Genomic DNA, 552 nt, shown 5'->3' with positions numbered 1-552 from the left:
AGAGCTAGTTCCAGGACAGGAACCAAAAACTACGGAGAAACCCTGTCTCGAAAAATTAAAAAAAAAAAAATGTGTATGTGTGAGTGCCTGCATGTCTGTGTATCATGTGTGTGCAATGCCCATGGAAGCCAGAAAAGGGCATCAGATCCCTCTGGAGTTGGAGTTACAGACTGCTGTGAGCCACCATGTGGGTGCTGGGAACAGAATCCTGGTCCTAGAAGAGCAATTGGTGCTAGTAACTCAAGTCATCTCTCCAGCCCCTAAATTCTTATCTTTTACTGTGATCAATACTCCTGCTCCCAAATTTCCTTATGTAGCTTAGACTGGCCTCAAATTCAAATCCTCCTGTCAAATGGTAGTCACAGGGTGCATGGCCAGGCCAGACCAGGGGCATTTTAAGAAAATGAAAGTAACTCTGAACCCCTGCTGTGGCAGTGGGGCTGTGGTGGGGTGCCCACACGGCCTAACAGCTCTCTGGACTCTGGGGCTGGGGTGGGGTGCCCACATGGTCTAACAGCTCTCTGGACTCTGGGGCTGGGGTGGGGTGCCTAC

At 50.2% G+C, this 552-nt stretch overlaps 1 protein-coding gene across 3 annotated transcripts in view; it reads left to right on the top strand.

Moving 5' to 3' along the window:
- Ntmt1 (N-terminal Xaa-Pro-Lys N-methyltransferase 1) overlaps positions 1 to 552 on the top strand; it is a 10,683-nt gene that overhangs the window by 9,005 nt on the left and 1,126 nt on the right. The gene's annotated exons all lie outside the window — the stretch shown is intronic.

This window comes from Microtus ochrogaster, chromosome 4 (assembly GCF_000317375.1).
Source record: "Microtus ochrogaster isolate Prairie Vole_2 chromosome 4, MicOch1.0, whole genome shotgun sequence".
NCBI classification, from domain to species: domain Eukaryota; kingdom Metazoa; phylum Chordata; class Mammalia; order Rodentia; family Cricetidae; genus Microtus; species Microtus ochrogaster.
The sequence above is the reverse complement of the archived record's forward strand: the minus strand, read 5'-3'. Positions and strand labels throughout refer to the sequence as shown.